Here is a 22,452-nt window from a genome sequence, read left to right on the forward strand (position 1 = left end):
CGGCGGTTGACGGCACAGTCGTAAGGCCGGCGAGGCGGAAAGACCTGAGCCCTGGACTCCCTGAACACCCCCTCGGGGTCGTAGTACTCGGGGGGTACGTCTGGGGTAAAGAAAACCTCCTCGAGGTCGTGGTCCTCGGGGGGTACGTCTGGGGTACCGAAATCCTCCTCGAGGTCGTGGTCCTCGGGGGGTGCGTCTGGGGGTCCCCGTCGGGTTCTCTCACGTCTTCTCTCCTGGAGGCGTCCGTCGACGCGGATGGCGAGGCTGAACAGGTCCTCGAGGGAACCAGGTTCCTCCTGGGTCGCGAGCTGGTCCCTGACTGCGTCACAGAGCCCCCTCATGAAGGTTAGGCGAAGAGCAGGTTCGTTCCATCCACTCTCCACCGCCGCCAGTCGAAACTCCATGACATAGTCCGTCACCCTGCCGCTCCCCTGTCGGAAGGTCCCCAACCGGGCTCCAGGGTCCAGACCTCGGGCTGGATGGTGGAACACTCTGCGGAGCTCCGCCACGAAGTCTGGGTAGGAGAACAAAAAATCTGCCTCCATTGCCCAGGAGGAAGTGACCCACTGGGCAGCATGGCCTGAAAGTAGGTTGGTTATATAAGCCACTTGGGACCCACGAGCAGAAAAACGGCTTGGTTGATGACGGAAAACCAACTCACATTGCATGATGAATGTGGCACACTCCTCGGGATTACCGTCGAACAGCCGTGGGACGGAGAGAAGGGGTTCCCGAGATGCGAGATCTGCTGGGGCTGCGGGGAATGTTCCTGAAGGGTGTGAGAGGTGAAAGGCATTAACGGTGTCGCCCAGCGAGTGAAGCTGAGCGAGAATGTCGGACTGTTGTCCCGCCAAAGCGGCCATTGAACCTTGAACAAGCAGGACCTGCTCTCGGAGTCCCTGTACAGCAGCTGCAGCCGCATCCAGCTGTAGGGCGTGTTCCTTGGCTGACTCTAACTGGACTGCCGCTGCTGTGCTGACTCTCTTGCGGGCGCAGACTGCGCAGGCCAGTACGAACCCCTTGACGTCGTTCCTCATGGTGGGCCACCAGAATCGACGAGCCAGGAGGGAGAACGTGCGATGAACGCCCGGGTGGCAGGCGAACCGGCTGGTATGGCCCCACTGGAGGACCCGGGACCGGACTGAGTTGGGGACAAAGAGACGGTTAACAGGTACATTGCCTGGAGCGCGATGGAAGCGTAGGGCACGCCTTACCACCCCCTCGATGCCCAAGGTGACTACTCTCTCTGTGTCGGCTGGGGTCGTCATTGGTTGGTTCGTAATGTTATGGTTTGACACCGACCCCAAACGCTAACGACACAAGAGAGTAGGATTCAGAGTTGCCAAATACGAGGGCTTGTTTATTTGAAAATAAGGATAAGTGAAACAGGGAAAGCAGGTCAACAAGAACAGGTACAATGAACAAGGGGCAAAGTTCTGCTGCTCTGCAGCTTCTCCCGGAAGGGTAGTCTTGGGAAGCAGGAGCAGACCTCTGTACCGCTCTGCAGACTCTCACGGCGGACCTCTCAGATGTTGTGCAAGACCGAGAGAGGGAGAGAGGGAACGGGTCAGTGACAGAGCAGACTTGAAAACGAGCTGGAGGACAGGGTGTTATATTCTTCGTGTTAAACAACACAGTGATGTGCAATATTCCAAAAACAGCCCAAGTGAAAATCTTCATGTAAACACACTGTGAGCAAAAATCCAAACACCGTCCAAATGTGAAATACTATCTTCGTGTAAACACACAGTGAGCAAAAATCCAAACACAGTCCAAATGTGAAACAATATCTTCGTGTAAATACACAGTGAGCAAAAATCCAAACACAGTCCAAATGTGAAACAATATCTTCGTGTAAATACACAGTGAGCAAAAATCCAAACACAGTCCAAATGTGAAATAATATCTTCGTGTAAATACACAGTGGGAGGTGGAAGATCCCAAAAATATTATTCCATAAAGGAAAGAGCAAAAACGATAATGGCTGGGTGAGTGACTGTCTGACAAAAAGGTGGTAGACTTCAGTGTAAAGGTTACACACGAAAATCGGAAATAGGTCAAGACAGTCAATCTAGAAAAACTCACCCAGACGAGCTGCGTAAAAGGAACAGGAACAATAGAGGAGGCGAGCGCGCGCCACGGAGCAGGTATCCAAGCGAAGGCTTCTAGGAATTCCTGGAGAATAGCACAGTGAAACAGAAGCAACGGGGAAAAACATCCAGCGACAAATCAAGACGAACCAACAACTTAGGGTGGGGAAAACGGGGTATAAATAATGAGGGATCGATTGATTGAAAGGCAGTGACAGCTGGGGAATGTGATTGAAAAGCGTGGGGAAGTGAGGGAACCAATCAGCGACGTCTCAGATGACGTCAGCGGGGAGAAACGTGTGAACGAGGGAATTGAAATACTTGACAGAAAAAATGAATGAAAACAAAGCGAGGGTGGTTAAAGGAACAGAACGAGTGAGAAGGCAAGGACAGAAACCTCACAAGAACATAATAACTAACATTCTCACATAGCAAGTGAGAAAATTAAGAACAACTGTATTTCAGCAAATGTACTTAATTCTCTCTCTCTCTCTCTTTCTCTCTCTCACACCAAGCAATTGTCCTTTATTCTCTCGCGCGCACACACACACACACACACACACACACACACACACACACACACACACACACACACACAATTATTTTGTTACAAAAACTTAATTTCCTGCATTCTGGTGCAGACATTTTTGAAATGTTACCTTTTAAATGCCAGTGTTTGTGATGGGCATCACACATTATTGTAAAAAAGAAAAGAAAACACATTCAATACATTTTTGAATTTTTACCCTTTAAATGCTTTATATTTTCAATATATAAAATGCAAAGTACATTTTTCTGGGGGGGATTATTACAGGCTAGGCATGTGTCAATGATTAGCAACAACACAGATTTTGATGGATTTTTTGTAATGTCAGATTTAACACCAACTCTTTTCAGAAAAATGGGAGTATTTCATTTTTTATCTGACATTACAAAAAATCTAAAAAAATAAATGGTTATGATCAGGGCTGAAGTTGAATTAAAGATTTATGACTGTTTAGACTGCATTACTCTCTGTCACAGTGATCTCCTGGTTGTTCCCCACTTAGGTTATCTAACTATCGCGCCGCCGCAACCAGAAACACTGGCCTGGCCTGCTTCTAAGTTCAGTGGCCTGACTGCAAAAAAAAAAAAAAAAAAAAAATTGTGCTTTTTTGTAAATGTTTTCAAGTACCACCAGCAGTACCACCAAGTACCACTAGTGGTACGCGTACCACAGTTTGAGAACCACTGCTTTAGCCATTACCGTCCTAACCAACTAACATTAGTGCAGCTCGGCTAGCTAGCTAGCAGCATCCCGGCGACGTGGCAGTTCCTTACATCAGCATTGTCTTCCTTGGTGGCTTTTTGCCGCTCAATAGGAGATTTGTATGTTTGCCTTGGTTTCTTGCACGAATATGAGTCAGTATTCAGTGCAATACAATAGGGCAGTGGTATTATTTCGCCAAAGATCTCGCCAAGCTGCAGCGGGTGATTCGCTCCGTGGAGAGAGTGATCAGCTGTCCCCTGCCCTCTCTCAGGTCCCTGCACGACTCCAGGGTGCTGAAGAGGGCAAGAAAGATCATGGCCGACCCCTCCCACCCCGGCCACAGCCTCTTCACCCTGCTCCCCTCTGGGAGAAGGCTGAGGATCCCAAAGGCTGTGAAAGCTCATCACAGACTGAGTTTTTCCCCCTCAGCCACCAGGCTGATCAATGCCTCAGCCCCCCCCCCCCCCCCCGCCCCCAAGTGACACTGGCACAATAATAACAAATTGGGTCTCATTCCCGAACGAAGTTACGAAAAAGAATTTCGTCTTAGCCAGATTTCTGCCCATTTAAGACATATTAGGGCTGGGAGTGGGAGTCCCAAAATGTTCCTGAGATCAGATTTGATCGTGGCTGAGAGCAGATTTAAGAGTGCTGAGGAGCCACGATCAAATCTCATGATTGATTGACTAATTTAAAATGTCATTATAACTCGACAGACTGTGTTCTCATAGTGATTCCTTCACGTCAACGCTACAGGCCTCCTTGGAATTAATTACTTAATCATAATTAAAATAAATATGACAATATTTGTACGATAAGAAATTACGCATTTGATGTCGGAAAAATAAATAATATGGATTAATCTGATCACAGGGCAGCTGCTTAACCATATCTGAACCAGCTATTTTGGACAAATGTATAATTACTTTAATTACTCAGATATTCAAACACAATTATGCAATTATTGTGAAATGATTGAAAATAATAATTATTTAATGCCTTCTGTGGAATTTGTATTTCTTATTTGTTACACATCTGTTTTAATGATTAATTATATACATTTGAAAGAATGCAGGTCAACATGCAATGTATCCCATTGATTGGTATACAATGGGACAGACCTTTGTTTGATTGATTGATTGATTGATTGAAAACTTTATTAACAGATTGCAGAATGGGTGCAGTACAGTACAGCTCAATTACATAAGGGGATGCAGACCAGAGAAAGACTTTCGTCTTGTTTACATCAGGGTCCCCCATTTTCAATTCATCATAACATATATGACACACGACACAGATAGACAGTACTGCTACATCTATACATTTATGCCATACCAGATTTGCAAATACAGTACTGTTTGTGATACAAAAAGAGTCCAGAAAACAGAGTACATTTGACGTAGAAACTGTTGGAGGAGGTTGGGTAGGAGGGGTGGGTGGGGGATAGACTTACACTGTACAAGCAAAACTGTACATTGGAATATTGACAAAACTATACTTGGTCATTTACTGTACATTGGAGGGGGTTGATATAGCTATAAACCTGCATTCCTTCGAATATATCATTAATCATTAATATAATATATCATGATTATATTGAAATACACTATATAGCCTATACACCAACACTGAAATGACAGTGGATAAATAAATAAGAACTAAAGCTAATCGGTGGAAATAGACTGCATTAATATTCCATAACAAGTCTTGTGTGCGCCTACGAATGAACAGTAGCCTATAGGCTTAATTATGGAATAATAAGCCATACTGCGTTCATTCATTACGCCCGCCGTAGGCTATATATATTATATTTCATTCATTCATTCATATACAGTACTGCGGGCGCGCGTGTGTGTGTGTGTGTGTGTGCACGCGCGCTGCGGCAGGTGTACCGCGAGCTGTATATGATGCCAATACATTAATCTAATCTAGTTTTGATGGCGCGCAAGCGTGATTACGAAACCTAGCCGCATTTCTCGGAGGCGCTCTCTGATTGGCACTGACTGACGCTAGGTTTCGTAATCATGCGGCTCGCAAGACTCGCAAAGCACTTCCGCCATTCTATTTGCACACAGCTGCGTCACTAGTTGCCTTATAAGGAGCCCTGGAGGCGTTGTTTTGTATGCAAATGACCTGAACGGGAACGCGCTTTCGAGTTTAAGACAGAATGCCATTCTCCAAGCAGATATCAGATCATATAATTTGTGCGACCTTTTCAGCCACTTAAGACATAGTACCAGCACGTTCAGGACTCAGAGTGAACTTGTCATTGATTATGTCTCAGTGGTTCCAAGATAAGTCTTCCAGAATATATCTTTGAAAAATGTTCAGGAATGAGACCCACTGTATACACTTTATATATATATATATATATTTATTCAAATGATTAATCCTTGACAACTGCACTGTCTTTGTCCTGTGTCTGTTGTTGCTGTTTGTTATGTGGGAAAAAGATCTATGTAAAAATGCATATACTGTAATTGCCGTAACAATTACCAATGTGTTTACATTAAAGGCTCATTAAAGGAATCTGAATCTGAATCTGAAAGACAGAGGGTAGTGGCTAGAAGGCATCTGCATTACAGCCCACTGCCTCGGACCGCAGAAGACAGCACTTGTGCAACACTTGGCAACGCTGTGAACTCTCAGTCTAATGTTCACCTTGGCTGTCAGCCCCCTATTGCTCCGCACAACTCCGCCATAACACTGCAGAGAAGCTTGTCTTTGGCAGTACAGACAATGACCCTTTGAAGAGGGTCACCTTAGAAGTATTTTTTTCTCTCAAGTGGAGGTTGGCGTTCTTCTGTGGACAATACTGGCATAAAATCGAGATGCAGTACAAAGATAACGCAGGCTCCTTGAGACAGCATCATCATTGCCGTGAAAGAGTGTCATCCATATCGGAACAGAGAAATGTGCACACACAGAGAGCTTCTTTAGACATGATTTCACAGGGAATCGTGAGACTAATCCTGAAACTAATCTAGTTAGTTTAGTTATTTTGTCACATTTTTACCTTTTATTTATAATTACCACCCCCAGCTATTTTTAAGGCCTTATTTACCAATAATCAAAAAGAGGAGCAAGTTTAGATAAATAGACAGACAGACAGAGACAAGTAGGACAAAAAGTGTCTGCAAAAAAAGTGAAAAAAAATAATTGATGTGGGCATGTGTGTGTGTCACTGACTGTCACCCCCCCAACCCACCACATTCATCCATGCTGAGAGATACACACGCTGACACAAACATGGACTCAGCGGCTCTCCATTCTACAGTAAGAAAAAGAAGGAAAAAAACTATCTAGACACTCATCTTTCTTTAAATATACAACATATTTGATGGGGAGACATCCTTTGATGACAAGTGAATTTCATTTGCGTCTAAAAGCTTGCAAAATTATTGAGTTCAGAACGATCAACACAATCGTGACTTCTAACCAATTACTGTAATGATGCGAAATGGTAAACATTGGCCCCAACATCTAAATAATTGAACAGACTGAAAACATACTGCTCCAATGTTTATGAGATTCATTTGGTGTTTACGGGATGGTTATGTTGAAATGTTCCATGGCATTGAGCGAGCACGAATAGTCATGTCTGAATGAACTAATTGCATGATATCTTAATTGGATGTTCTAAATGATGACTAAAACTAACATCAGACAATAGACTAAACTCGCCTCGAATTTGGTTGCTGCATTAAAAGTTGTGCATTTGAAAAAATAAAGAAAAAGTCCAGAGAACCAACTCATATTGTTAATTTTTTCTATATTTCATTTTGAATTGAACATAAACATTTAAAGTTAAAACCTCTTAAACTCCCAAATTGGAACGTTTGCTACATTTCCAAGAACATTGGCGGAAGAGTATACCACAGCATCAAACCTCCAGGAAATGTATGGAAATTGGCTGCAACGACAGTTAGAGCTTAGATCAGAAAAAATATATATTTCCTTCCATTGCTCTACAAACCGGGAGCTCCAGCTCAAAGGCGGTTCTGCATATTCACAGAGGTAGCGTCGTTGTGTAAATCTAAAGGGGCCCAGTTTGATTCTGGCTCCGCCCAGAAGTGTGTCGCACAATCTCAAGCACACGTTCATTTTGATAAATCCCACACTGCATAGAAATGATCGTACGCATGGTTTACGCACATACCTGTGCGTAGGCACCATTGATAAATGAGGGCCCTGGGCTCTAGCCAGACGTTCTGGGCATCCATCCCATTGGTTATCTTTTAGATAGATTAAAAACAAATGTACAAGAAATGTACTAAATCAAGCTATTATTTAGATTTAATCACAAGTTCATATTCAGACCCAACAACATTTTGGAAAGCAGTAAATTCTAGTAAAACCAAGGCTACCATTTCCCTGCCTACAGAAGTAAAATATAATGACTGCTTGATAACTGAAGGTAAAGAGATTTGCCTGGCCTTCAACAGCTATTTTGCCCAAGCTGGACATTTGTTTAATGAAGTAGACTGTGAACATGACTGTGAAGGGCCGCCTCCTGGTAACTGTTATGAACACAATGAGGGGCCTGCCACTAAATTTCTATTTGAGCCTATTACTCCTAATGCAGTTTTTAACATGTGTCTATTGATACCAGAAAGTTGACTGAGGAGGACAACTTGGACCCTTTCTTTCTTAACTCATCCAGCGCCTGGGGTCGCCTGTTCGAATCCAGCTCCCGGCGTTGTCACCAGCTTGGCTGGCCGTTCACACTAATACAATTGGCAGTATTAGAGAGTGGGAAAGCTGGTGGGTGGGTCCGGGTTGTTGTAAACAGCGACTCCTACAGTTCGGTCGGGGCGCCTGCTCAGCGCGGATAGGATCTAAGGGGGGTAGTGTGATCCTTCCACACGTTACACCCTCTCAGTGAGAGTCCGCGCTGCCAGGTGAAAAGAAGCGGTGATTGGCTAGACGTGTGTCGGAGGAAGCACGTGATAGCCTCCACTCTCCCAGACCGACTGTGGGGGGTAAGTGCGCAGCGACCAGGAAGGGGATTGGGAATTGGCATAACGACTAACATTGGGATGGGAGAAAAATCGGAGGAAAAAGGAGGGGGAAAAAGATCAATAAAAAAAAAATATATATATATATATATATATCTTATATTATTATAGCTATGGGTCTAATAACACCGTCGATTGTCAGTGAGTTGCTTCTGGTCAACATGCAAAAAACAGATTGTTTTTTCATCCATACATTTCCGTTTTACACCGTTTTGAATATGAGTATAGTTTTGGTGATTCTTAGTAATTTTTCACCTGATTATCGAATCTTCCTGAAATCAACGCTAGATTATCGCTATTATCCTTCCTCATGCAAGAATGAAATGGGGCTTGTAGCGGGCCGTTCGCCGATCAACCAATACATTGTTGGAAAGTTGAATTTGCCGCCTTTCGATCGTCATCACACTCAACATATTGTGTGATTCCATTCTCGAGTTACAAGACAAAACATCCGGCGAGTGTCATTTGACAAGCCGTTAGGACGAGTGACCACGTACGGTTGTGAACGGTCCCTGAACTGACAAGTCACAGCTGATGGTGAAAAATGATTGACCACCGTTGTAGCCAAAGAGCATCTGCTCCGAAAGCAATCCCAGACGGGCGCTGACAATGGGGGAAGGTGACACAAGAAGAAAAAGAAGTCCATTGTTTTGACTAGAGCATCGAAATGAATGGCAGCAGACAGCCATTTACAAAACATTACAAAACCATTATGTTTTCTAGCTCCTACCTCTCAGCTGGAACTTAAAAACAGTAAAAAGAAATGTGAGTACACAAAACTTTTACTTAAGTGTGTTCAAACCTCTCTTACTCTATTGCATTAGCACTCAAAGTGTAAGAAACTTCATAATGTTACCTTTCAAAAGAGGCCAGACTCGTGCATGTGCTATAAGTATAAAGTAGAATAAATCGCAAATTACTTTGGGTATTATCATCCAAATGTAGCATCCTGAATATTCTTCTCTTATTCAGAAGTGCTAACGTAACCTTTTACTTCCCCTGTGTGCACAAAGACATGATAACCAGTGTTTCTCTTTGATATCTCGCCCGGACAAATAACGCAAGGTTCTCTTTCATCCCTCCGGCTTCAATATGGATTATTAACGTGACACTAAATCATCCTTTTTCCTGCCTTGAGTGTCCCATTGTGGGACCAGTTGCGGTCGCCACAGGGGGCGGTGGTGGCAGGCGGAGCAGAGGAGGAAGGAGATGAGCGAGCGAGACGCTGGTTACCTGGAGAGCGGAACAGGAGGAAGTCCTCTTCGACAGTGAACGTGAACATGGACAGACGTGTGCTCTCGGAGAGCCCCGTTGAGAGCAGCAGGAGAGATAGAGAAACTCTGCTATAAAACGGGTTACCATAGAATTACAAGCGATAGTGAAGTGTGGGAATAGTGAAACGGAAAAAGGAATAAACTTCAGTAATACCTCGGGTTATCCTAGAAGTTTATGCGGTATATTAGCTGGTAGCTAACGGCTATAGACACTTCGAGTGTACCACTAGACGAGCGTCGCCGAACACAGGTGGTGTACATAGCCACGTTGTGTTAGCTATATAGGCGACAGCAGGAGGGTCCACCAAGACCCACAGTTTAGCTGTGTTTAGGTTAGCCCACAGATTAGCGCGCACCAGCTCAGCCCTTCAGCCCCGCAGTGGACGTCTCTTCGACGCAGCCGAGGACGCCTCTTCTTCCAGCAGAGGCCGCCACAACACAGCACACTCCTCCAGCCCCCGCCACTGCCCCAGCTGCCTACCCCGGCCCGCTGGCTGTTATCGCGGGATCGCCCGACGGCCATCTTACCACCCGGACGAGTGGTGGTGAGAGTGGACCCGCCATCTCTGTTAAGTACAGCAACGCTTTGAGTGCCAAAACAATATCAATTCGAAACGAACGCTAGCAGCAGCGTCTAGGGGTACCCCAACCATTTTAAGTCGGCTTTAGCTAGGACTTTTGTTTGGTAACGTGGGCCCACATTTCATTTCTTTTGAGTGTAATAACTGTGTTCCTGTATTGAATTTCCCATTGAACTCCTTTAACATTTACCTGGGTCTTCCCCACCGCAAAGTGGGGCAGTAGTATTAATGGAATGAGCACAAGGTGCCTATTTTGGGAATAACGTTCCCCATGTATTGTTGAGTGAGAGCACCAGGTGCCTTGTGTGAACAATAACATACCCTGTATCTGAGACTTGACTAGGTATTATATAAAGGAGACGTAGATGGGAACATAGTGTGTGTGTCTGTTACTGAGCCCATGTCTTAAGTAACCTTTGTTGTCCATGTAATATTATTATTATTTAACCCTTTCCCCACCATACTCGGATTTCATGGTTAAAGGTCTCCACAGGTCATTAAGGAAGGGTACTGCTTTGGGGAGCTAACGGGGGCTAACGGAGGTACTGGGGGAAGTGAGAGCTACTGCTGACCGCCCTGGAGGGCGAGGAGGACCAGAGTACCACCCCCAGGTTCGTAAATCCTGGGCCCCATCCGCTCCTGCTGCCCGACCTCCAGTTCGACGTTCCGGGCCCAAAGACGGGGGTTCAGTTAGATCAAACTCTACTGCATCCCGCTACCAGGTGGCCGTGTACAACCACTCCCATAAAGCAGGGATAATCCACCCTGCTACACATATAAAAAAGTTAAAACTAGCCCCATTTTGCCCAATCCTTTTTTTTAATTTTTTTTATTATTGCAAAACAAAATTATTAAAAGTCAGTACTCAACACACAATGCATAATGAAACTAACAATTAAGGTGGCTAAAATGACATGCAAGTACAGAAACAGAAAACAAAAAAAATATATAATAATATTTTACCGTATACAGTGTATATCCAACGAAATTACCAATTATACCAATGTCTTATACAGGATATACCTCTAATACCTATTATCTAAAACCCTACACACATATGCTCCAGCTCGAACCCCCCCCCTCCCGGACCCCTCCTTGGATAGTACCTCCATTATCCCTCACTCCTAACCAGACACTACCATTATAAGCTAGCTTTTATACTCTCCACCACTTCTAACCACATTGACATTTTGGATTCGTTGAGACCCAGAATTCTTGCTGTAGATATTTCTTGATAAATCACATCGAGATATGTAAGAAACCAAACCTTCCGGCACATTTTTTCCGGTTGAAACCAGCGTGATGCGATCAGCTTTTTAGCTACTGTGATACCCGATAAAACCAATCTCTTTAGCTGTGGATTTACTGCAAACTCAAAAACATCATTCAATAGTAATACAGAGGGGTGTACTGGTATATTCCAAGATACGAGTTTTGATAATTGATGGGTCACATCTTTCCAGAATGCCTTAACTGGTGGGCAGTCCCAATACATGTGCATAAATGTCCCTTCGTCTCCATTTGTACATTGGGAGCATTTTGAGTCTTGTTTAAGACCCATTCTGTTCAGTCTTATAGGAGTCAAGTATGTCCTGTGAATATAGTTAAGATTGATTTGTTGATGGTCCGGGTTCCTTGATGTAAGACGGACATTTGCCCATGCTCCTTGCCAATCAAAGTCACTTTCCAGGTCTGGTATATCCCTCCTCCAGACAGAGTCAAGTTGGAGGGTTTCATACGAGGACGTTAGTAATTGATAATAAAAACCTGATACAAAACCTTTTTTTGCCCAATCCTTAAGAGGTTAAATTAACTGCTCCAGTAATCACAGAGCAAATCTCTCTCATTTGAATCTCTCTACATCAACAGGCACAGTTCCCAGTATTTGGAAAACGGCCCATGTCTCTCCTTTGCATAAAGGTGGAGACAGAACTGACCTGAACAATTATCGTCCAATTTACAACTTGTCCTGCTTAGCTAAAATCCTGGAATCACTAGTGAATAACCAACTCAAAACATTTCTCTCTAACCACTCTGTTCTATCTGTCTTTCTATCTGTCTTGGACTATGGAGAATTTTACCACTAGATTCTGCTTATCATTCTGCTCTTAGATGTAGATCTGGGCCCCGTTCCCCGTACCTGGATAACTGAGTTAGCCGGATAACTTTCGGTCAAGTCTGACTTAAGCCGGACTTTCCCATTCCCCGAAGCTGGATTGTCTAAATCACCATGACAACAGATCAAAAAGTTTGAGCCTGGTCGAGAGCAGGGTTTAAGTTCAAGTTAGCCGGATGAACCATAGCCACGCCCCCGCAAAGAAATGACAGCCCGTTTCCTGAAATTATTCCCACAGTCTACGATCTGCATTATACCATTCTGAATTACGTTTTTGTGCTCCATTCTTCCAGAGGGGGCTTTTGAAATGTAAAATAGACCCAAAATGCTGATACTAAATTCACTTTGTCCTAAATAATGCACGTTATATACCGTGGCGCTCGCTCGGTGCGATGTACACATTATGTGGTTATTTTAACAACGCGCAGCATTGCAAATGTGAATCCCGCGGGGACATCCTTAATGATTGAAACCTATCGCTCGTTCGGCTCGGATTCCCTTCATATTCTCCGCTGTGGATGAGGAGCGAGGAAGGACAGGAGCGCCTGGATTTTGTTTCATTCAAGCATAAAATTGAAGTGTCTATGCGTGGATTGTGGATTTTGTGTGATATTGTAACTGGGATTAAGATGTCTGATGAGATGCGCTGTTTGACGGATTTGAGAAATTGAATGAGCCGTTGACGTCACATTAATGAATGAGAATAAAGAGATGAAACTTCATTCAAAATAAAGAATATTCTAAACACGGGTCTCTTGTTCATTAATGTATAAACAATGAATTTATCCCATCTGGCACAGTGGCGCAGCGGTAGTGCTCAATCCTGGTAACCCGGCGACCGGTGTTTGAAACCCCGTGTTTCCAATATAATTTTTTGGAATATAATATTAATGATTATACGCAGAAGTAGCCTAGTTTTAAGTTAAAATATTATAAATCTACATGCATTGAGGATGTCATTCTTTATATAGCTCTCAACGTGCACCAAATTGAATTATTCCTACATTGCAAAGAGAAGGAAAAGACTAGGTTTCGAACCCCGGTCTTCTGCGTGAAAGTCAAAAGAAGAACCCATTACACCACAGTGGAGATTAGTAATAGATCGACCATACATCAATCAATGGGTAAGAGAGCCGTATCGTTATTCTGTATAACAGTTTAACTAATTATTTTCGCTAGCAAGATCTCATTTGATTATTCAATCCAGCAGGCAAGTTTAAAGGAATATAATCTGATTGATTGAGGTAATGAGGGACTTAAAATTAGCCTATAGATAACGCATTTAACTTGTCGGCGAGGCGATTGAGCCGTACTGCAATATGTTAATAAAGTTTTAAATCAATTAATCAATCAATGCCGCTAGAGAATCAGGATCTCTGCTATCGATACGTGCTGGCTTTTCAACTGGAGCGGCCGCGCGCACTTATCCTGGGTCTCAAGTCTGGTTTGAGTTAACGAGACTGAATCCACCTTCGAGGAACAGGAAAATCCCGGCTTCAAACATCGGGTTAACTGAATCTGGATAATGTGACTCTTGATCGACTTAGTTGAACCAGGTACGGGTGCTCACTCAGATCTGCCGATCAGCACCTCCTGGTGGTCCCCAGGTCCAGGCTGAAAACAAGGGGTGATCGAGCCTTCGAGGTGACAGCACCAAGGCTCTGGAACGCTCTCCCCCTGGACCTGCGAACTGCCCCCTCTGAAAACTCTTTTAAAAAACAACTAAAAACACATTTGTTCAGACAGGCCTTTGGTCATAGGCACTTTTTCTTTTTCTTGTCCTCACTGTTCCTATAGTTTTGTTTTAATTAGTGACTCATGATTTTATCCAAATTCTTTTATTCAACTTTTTCTATCTGGTTTCACTGTCTTTTTAACTACTGTCTGTTGTTGTTGTCATTTATTATTTATTTTGTTTTATTGTGTTTTTATATTAAGCTGTAGTGTAAAGCACCCTGTGCATTCGTGCTGTGAAGGGTGCTATATAAATAAAAGTCATTCATTCATGTATCACTGGTGACACACCACTGCATCTTATATGAGAAAGTGGGTTGGTCTTCTCTGGCAGATAGTCGAAATCAACATAGGTATTTATTTAAAGGAACATGCCAACTTTTCGGGAAATTTGCTTTGCCATCTACTCTGGAGTTAGACAAGCAGATACATACCCTTTTCTTCTCTGTGCACGCATTAGGCTTAGGGAACAGCCGCGCTGTTAGCCTAGCTTAGCGTCATTCACTGGAAGTAGGTGTGCCAGTGTAGCCTAGTTCCCAACAGTCACGAAATACACTCCAAATACAACTCCAAAACTTTCGGAGGGTCCCTGCCTGGGGTGTCGGTGGGCTGGGAGAGTTCAGTGGTGGGGACTGGCCGGGGTCCGTCGGGGCACATGCGGGAAGCTGGTGTTCGGCTCTGGGGAGGGGTTTGGTTGGAGCTTATGGCGCCTATGGCTTCAGCTGAACCTTTCCCGGACCTTTCCTGGAGTTGGGTGCTGGTCTCTTGCATGTGCTTTGATGGATTTTGGTTGATTTTCATTAGTGATGCACGATATATCGGCCGCCGATATGGCAGTTTTTTTACACATCGGTATCGGTCCGATATCAAGATAGGGCCGATATGGGCCGATATTAAAAACAATTATTATTATTATTATTTTTTAATCTTTTTCTTTTGACATGTTTTGGCCTTAAATAGTCATTTCTGAAAATAAGTTACAAAAGTAAAACAGAAATAGCTCTTTATTTGATTATCATAAAAAAGTGTTTTCTATACAGAGATATCGACATCGGTAAATATCGGTATCGGCCAGAACAGCAATATTAATATCGGCTATCGGTATCGGCCACAATTTTCACATCGGTGCATCACTAGTTTTCATCTTTGAGCTCCCTTGGTTGGCTGGCGTATTGCGGTGTTTCGGGGTGTCCCGGGAGGCCAGGTGTTGTCTGGGACCGTCCGTGGTGTTTCGGGGTGTCCCGGGAGGCCAGGTGTTGTCTGGGACCGTCCGTGGTGTGTTTCGGGGTGTCCCGGGAGGCCAGGTGTTGTCTGGGACCGTCCGTGGTGTGTTTCGGGGTGTCCCGGGAGGCCAGGTGTTGTCTGGGACCGTCCGTGGTGCTGCATGTGTTCTGACCACTGTTGTGTCTGTCTGCTTGAGTGTTTGGAGTAGCTGCCTTGCTGTGTGGCTCCTCAGGCGTGGCTGCAGGCCCTGGGGTGTGTGTCCTGTCATTCCTCCGTGGAGTTTGGGGCTGGGGGCGTGGGGTTAGCTGGTTTCCTCGCGGTGGCGAGGTCGCGGGGACAGAGGGAGATGGTGCGGCCCGCAGGGGTGGCATTCCCGTCGCCATGCATGGCGGTGTGGATGGCACGCCGGCTGTTTGTGTTTTCCTTCGATCATGACATGCTTTATCGGGGGGTGTGTCTTGTTGGAGGGGGATGTGGTGGGGATTGATGTGGGGGGTGTTTGGAGGACTGGCTGTTCCGGGGGGGTTCACATGCCTTCGAGCAACACTGTACTTATTGTACTTTTTTATGCCTATTCTTATGTCTGCACTTTATGCATTGTTTTTATTCTTTCAACTGTATACTAATTGTATGCCTATGTTCATTGTATGCTATTTGCTGTGGGGCACTTTGGGCTGCGGTCCATGTGTGAAAGGTGCTATATAGATAGTTATTATTATTATTTTGTAAAAAATGTAAGTCTCAACGACATTGAAAATGAGGGTGACCTCAATTGTCCTTTTCGAGAATAAATAAAGGTTTGAATGAATCCCAGAGAGGCACATATCCATAATATTTCAAAAGTTCTGAGTAGCAAAAATGACTGCTTTTAAGATCTATAGGGCGGCTGAGTGGCGCAGTGGGCAAGGCGCTCGCCACTAACGCAGGAGATGCTGGGTTCGAGCCCAGCTCTCGGCGTTGCTACCGGCTGGCCGGCCGTCATACTAATACAATTGGCAGTGTTAGAGGGTCGGAAAGCCGGTGGGTGGGGATTGGACGTTGTGGACAGCGACTCCTACAGGTCGGTTGGGTGACGCCTGTACAGCAGAAACAGGAAGTATATGGGGCAGCGTGAGCCTCCCACGCGTTACTCCTCGCCACTGAGAGATCGCGCTGTACAGGTGAAAAGATGCGACGGCTGCCTCCTCGTGTACCGGAGGGGACACGTGATGCAAGGCTTCTACAGCCAACCAGTGGGAGGCATAGTCTAGCAACGTTCAAGACAGGGGAGGGGAGAATTGGAATCATGAAATTGGGATGGGAGAAAAATAGAAAAATAGGAGAAAAAGGGGATCAAAAAAAGATCTAAAGAGTGATTTATTTTTTATTTCATTATTTAATGCTGTGAGCACAAAATGTCGACCCAGATAGGTCTTCGTCAGGTCATATTTGTCATTTTAATAAGTAATTCATGCAGGTCAAAATCCTACAGAAATCTGTAGTTGGTAGACCCAAATGTGTACCTTTTAGCCAAAATATCAAAATAAATTAATACTGATAAAAATAGATATTTGGCCAAGTTTTCATCAGGTCTTCATGACATATGGTATAGTGTTAAATCATGACTGTACAGCTGCTATTTGGCTTACCAAAAAATACAAGCAGTGGTACTGTATATAAAATATCAACACTTCATCATCCCAAAACAACTGATAACACATATAGAACTGAGTCCAGGCCATGTCCTTTCTAGAACCTGGTTTTCCTATATGGCTATATGTGGCACATTTTGATCACTCATACGTGGATGTTTTGTGGGACATTTGCGGGGCATGAGCAGGTCATGTGCTTCTTTCTCTGCATCTCCCAAAATCATCACCTCAAACAGCATTATCCATATTGTCCCGTTTTCAATTGCTAAATATTAGAACACATAGTTACAAAGCCTACACATAGTAGTCCGTGGGTCTGGACAGTTACGTGCTTTTTAAATTAAGAGGTTATTGTCCATCTGTACTGTATGTATATAAAAAAAAATATATATAAAAAAATTTATTGAAAAGTTATCGCCAGATAAAATCGGAACAAAATTCAAGGCCTGGACAAATTAGGTTTTTTGTCCATGACGTTTCCTTTAGTGCCAGCATCAGGCCAAACATTCCATTTTCAAAGTGTATCTCACAAAAATTCAACACAGGAATGCAGCTCCTCATGGACAACACATTCGCTATAAGAAACTATGAGATCTGCCATATTGTAATTTCTGTTTGACTGACAGTACCCTACAAACACATTACGTAATGCCAACGTTGCACTTTGGTCATAATTTGGTAAGTCGCAACATTACCAACATGGTGACGTTGTTACAACGTTGCACTTTGGTCATAATAGTCGCAACATTATACCAACAGGTGACGTTGTGACAACGTTGCTATATGGTCACAAAATAACCAGAACTCTTGGAAACTGTTCTGCAACGTTGCAATAACGTTATAGAATTACTTAAATGTATTTTAATCATGTAACAATTATGTTATATCACAGTCGTCATCCTTACTTAATATGAAACGTTACTGGTAGGTAAATGCCTACTGGCTTACATTATTATCTATATCCCTATTTCTTCCAATGAGGAAATATATATAAAACTGATTATTATTCTTTGTAAATATTACATACCTAAGGGTTTAAAGAAATGCCTTCCTATAATGTTTTAAAGTCACACTGTAACTGTCACAGACTTTAACACATTTAAAAAATCGTTAGGCTTTTTAAAATGTATGTACAGTAGGCTAATGAAGACTCCCTAGAAATGAAGACCTTCTTTGTATCTGTGTATTTTATTTTACTTTATGTTTACACATATATATTCTGTTTTGAGTATACTGTTACTGTGAGCTGAAATTATATAAGGCAAGTGGCTGAAAATATGATCTCCTCCGGAAGTCAAACAATATTATTGGTCGAGAATCGTTTCCAGTGTGATTCGTCCAATGGCTGTACAACATTCATAACTGTTCAGTTGTTTGAAACTCTGTGTACCTCCTTTATTTCTGAAGCACAGACAGTTTCTAATTCTTCTCACAGGAAGTTTAAGAATGTAGTGTAACATTATCTGTATATCTTCTTATGCTCCTCTGTCCCCTGTGTGCTACTGTACTTTGTGTTCCCCTATTCGTGTGTTGTCCTACTGTCCTACTCTCTGAATGGACTGTCTTGTCCTGCTGTGCCTTTTTGTATTTTTGTATTTGTGTATTTTATATTAGGACATTGATTTTAAGCTTTGATTGTACAGCACTTTGGTTGGCTCTTGTGCTTTTAAACGTGCTATATAAATAAATTACTTGACTTGACTTGACTTATCACTCATTATGCAGTAGAACCAATGAATATGTTTGATATAGCCACTGTTTTTTGCTACTGCTAGCTAGATCTATTTATTGTCATGGTCGGCTTTTCTTTGAGCGCAAAGCATGATCTGTCAGAAATGTGTAACATTCGAGGCAGTCGGGTGGCGTAGCGGAGATTGCGCTCGTCACCAATGCAAGAGGCTGCGGTCTCGACTCCCGGAGTCAGCATTGCCCTGCGGCTTGGGCCGGTCGTCATACTAACTCGTTTGGCTGAGTTAGGGGGAGGGAAGTCGTGGGTGGTAATCTGGCGTTGTGGACAGCGACGCAAGCAGGTCAGGTCTGGGCGCCTGCTCAGCAAAAGGCAGGAAATGGTGAAGGCAGCGTGACCTCCCACGCGTTACGCTTCACCAATGAGAGTCCTCGCTGCCAGGTGAAAAAAAGAGCCACTGGCTGTCTCCACATGTGTCGGAGGAAGCATGTGGTGGACTTCAGGGTTCCCTTGTACCGACCAGTAGGAGGAACATGCGCACAACAACCAGGTAGGGGAGGGGGGAATTGGCATAACGACTAAATTGAGATGGGGAGAAAAAATTGAAAATCAGTCTGAGAAAAAGAGGATTAAAAAAAAAACTTGTAACATTAACATTAGCAAAAATTTGTGTTTGAGAATCATATGATCAGGGTCTCTGACTGAAATGTAAATTGTGCAGCCATGACAGGAGTCTATGAGTTTATGAGATACCGGTAGAGAGTTGCAGAGAAAGAAAGCACCACAGAGTAAGGAGGTCAAACGTTCTGCCGTAATGTAATCAAATGGGAGCTCTGCCCGCAATGCTGTTCAGAACACAGTTTCGCTCTGGTTTTCTTTATTAATTTATAAGCCTGCTATTCTATATTCTATAATAATATTTCAAATTGCATTGGTCTGGATGGGAGAATTCAGTACTGTATCTACAGAACCTTCTGTTTAATCATCTTCCCTTTATTCATTTCCTTAGATCTTTTATACACATGATCTCAAGAAGGTACTGAACGAGATCAGTGGCAGTTTTTCATGTCTGGTCATTTTTAGCATGGTGTTATTCACTGTCAAAGCAGTGGCGGCCGCCACTGGGGGGCGCTAGGGCGCCGCCCCCCCTTCAGGCCCTGCCTGGTTATAATTATGAGAGTAGAACAAGAATAAGTATCTTTTTGTTTTTTGTTTTATAGCCCTATAAATAATATAAACATGTTTAAAATGAATAATATTTACTCATTTTAAGTATGTTTGTATTTCCAATGCACAATATAACGTTATTATCGCAATTAAAAAACACTCGTTTTCCAGAGCAGGAAGTGACATCACGTTTTTTTTATTTTTTTTATTTTTTTGTATTTCTCGGCCCGGGCTATACGCGATAGCGCTCTGAGTGCGCGTCACAGTTTGATCGCTGTATCCGTCACAGCCAATCAGTGCATAACGCGTTGTGCGTTGAAATATGACTATTATGTTGGAATCTGGGCGCGATTTGAAGCGGTCTAGCCAGTAGCGTCAAGAATATCTGTAGCCGCATTTCGCGGAGACGCTCTCTGATTGGCCGACGCCAGTATTTTTTTCCGTAGCAGAATTTCACAGAGACGATCTCTGATTGGCCGAATCCAATTTCTAATGTTCCAATTCTAGGTTATTCCGGCTAGGTTGGTTCCTAGGTTGGTCGGTGGAGATAGTTGTGTTGTTGTGAGAATGATGCAGGCAGCTGTTTGTCTTAGACGAGCGTGCCGTGACTGCAAGTTCTTTAGACTGTTAAGCTTAGGCACTCTTTCAAAGTTGGTTAAGGTTAGAGTTTGTCTTAGAGCATGGCGATAGAACGCCAGGTAGTTTGCAGTCTGTTCGAGCGGAAATGGACAAAGGAATGTACTTGTGTTGTGCTAACGAGCTAACACTTGGCTAACAAGCTATATGGCGGATGTAGTCTGGAGACAGACTACAGTGGACAGTGGTCTGGAATACATCATCAGTGGATTATACACGTTTATCAAGCTCTCCTGCCCTGGACGTTTCAACTAAACAGTGAGTCTCTCTCTCTCTCTCTCTCTCTCTCTCTCTCTCTCTTTCTCTCTCTCTCTCTCTCTCTCTCTCTCTCTCTCTCTCTCTCTCTCTCTCTCTCTGGTTAACGTTAACGTTTGTAAATAGTTTTTTTTAGGAGCAGTACTGTTAGGCTACTGCTGGCCATTCATGAAGCGAGACATTGCTGATTGTTTATTTATTTTATAACACAAGACTATGACTACCAACTGCCTAGCCAGCCGTGTATCAATCTTGGATGCAATAATAACGTTACGTCGTTACCACACTGACTATGTCGATGGCTCATTGATTTAACTACTGCAGCTCTCTCGGATTGAAAATACGTGGATTATGGCTTGTTCAATATCGTCTATGTTTGAATGAATGAATGAATGAGAACTTTATTAACAGATTGCAGAATGGGTACAATACAGTACGGCTCAATACACACAATTGTTAAGGGGATGCAGACCAGAGAAAGACGTTTGTCTTGTTTACATCAGGGTCCCAGATTTTCGATTCATATCCATAGTTTAATAGCTAGCCTTGGCTCGTTTAACAATATGCAAAATATGTGTACAGCCCTGTACTCATACTGAAGTTATTCTTGGTATATAATAGGTCTGATTGTGTAACGAATCGATTCCACGTCGCGCTGTGTGTGAGAGAGAGAAGGAGAGAGGGAGAGATGTTTGGTATAGCGCCCCTAGTGGCGAAGTACCCACCGGCCGCCACTGTGTCAAAGATGCAAAGAACAATCATAATTCATATTCTCCTTTGTTTCATCACAATTTAAGCAAGCCTAGTAATAGACACAATATTTCTGACACTGGGAATACATTCACTGAGGTCCATAGATGTCCCTAGATACCAAGAATATGCAAATGGACCTTGTAGAAGTGGAGCAATATTCCATTTACTTAGGTATGTATTTTAGGCGGATTTTCAGAAAATAGGCTCCGGGCTTAAGAAGTTAAGTTTACGGGGCCATCTTCTCACAAAAAACAACCACTCAAATTGTAGCCAACCCCTGTGTGCACACAATGGCATTTGTTGGTTGATGATTGGTTGGAGAAATACCTGTCAAAATGGCATCTGTATTTTTTATTCAAACGGCTACTCCCCTTAAATCGGAGGCGACAAAAATGTTGCCCCAAGTCTCGACTACAAGTGCATTCCGTTTAGGAGGGCCAGGTGGGAAGGCCATGGCGGTGACAGCACGGGGGTCCTGTTGCGAGACTATGACAGCAGCACCTCCCCCTTCGATATTCAGGCCATTCCTGAGCTTCTTCAACATGTTGAGCCAGTTTGACCAGCGGCTCCATCCTCTGGACTCACCCCCAAGCACACCTCTCCCCTCGGGCTACTCACCTTTGCCCACACCCAGAGCTTTTGCTCTAGAGCTCCGACCACATGTGGTTAATGTGTAACACTACATACTAACAGGTTACAGTGTGGTGCGGATGCCCAGGGGAACATTGCCCTCTGATAAGCTAGCCGGTGTGTTGAGTCACTACTAGACGATTGGACACACTGTGGACTGAGGGCATTCTTGACTCCACCATAGACACAGCTGTTTTCCAAGGAATGACATATGCGTAGATCCTTCGAGGATTGCAACACCTATACGACAGGAGCATTCCCAGGACTGAGGAGCGCTTATCTGTTCAACTCAAGTGGACTGAAATCTATATCGCTGTTGTCTGGCAACCTGCTCTGAATTGGTGGTGTTTAGAGTTCGACTTTGGACTATTTCAACTTTGACATTTGAACTTTGAGTTTGAACTCAA

This window comes from Notolepis coatsorum (genome assembly GCF_963971535.1).
Source record: "Notolepis coatsorum genome assembly, chromosome: 18".
In the NCBI taxonomy this organism is placed as follows: Eukaryota; Metazoa; Chordata; class Actinopteri; order Aulopiformes; family Paralepididae; genus Notolepis; species Notolepis coatsorum.